Here is a 653-nt window from a genome sequence, read left to right as displayed (position 1 = left end):
TGCTCAGTTTTCTTCACAGTCCAACTCTCACATCCATACATGACTACTGGAAAAACCATAGCCTTGACTAGACGGACCTTTGTTGGCAAAGTAATGTCTGCTTTTCAATATGCTATCTAGGTTGGTCAAAACTTTTCTTCTAAGGAGTAAGCGTCTTTTAATTTCATGGCTGCAGTCACCATCTGCAGTGATTTTGGAGCCCCCCAAAATAAAGTCTGACACTGTTTTTCCACTGTTTCCCCATCTATTTCCCATGAAGTGATGGGACCAGATGCCATGATCTTAGTTTTCTGAATGTTGAGCTTTAAGCCAACATTTTCACACTCCTCTTTCACTTTCATCAAAAGGCTTTTTAGTTCCTCTTCACTTTCTGCCATCAGGGTGGTGTCATCTGCATATCTGAGGTTATTGATATTTCTCCTGGCAATCTTGATTCCAGCTTGTGATTCTTCCAGCCCAGCATTTCTCATGATGTACTCTTCATATAAGTTAAATAAGCAGAGTGACAATAAACAGCCTTGACGGACTCCTTTTCCTATTTGAAACCAGTCTGTTGTTTCATGTCCAGTTCTAACTGTTGCTTCCTGGTCTGCATATAGGTTTCTCAAGAGGCAGGTCAGGTGGTCTGGTATTCCCACCTCTTTCAGAATTTT

This window comes from Oryx dammah, unplaced genomic scaffold (assembly GCF_014754425.2).
Source record: "Oryx dammah isolate SB20612 unplaced genomic scaffold, SCBI_Odam_1.1 HiC_scaffold_23, whole genome shotgun sequence".
Taxonomy (NCBI): domain Eukaryota; kingdom Metazoa; phylum Chordata; class Mammalia; order Artiodactyla; family Bovidae; genus Oryx; species Oryx dammah.
The sequence above is the reverse complement of the archived record's forward strand: the minus strand, read 5'-3'. Positions refer to the sequence as shown.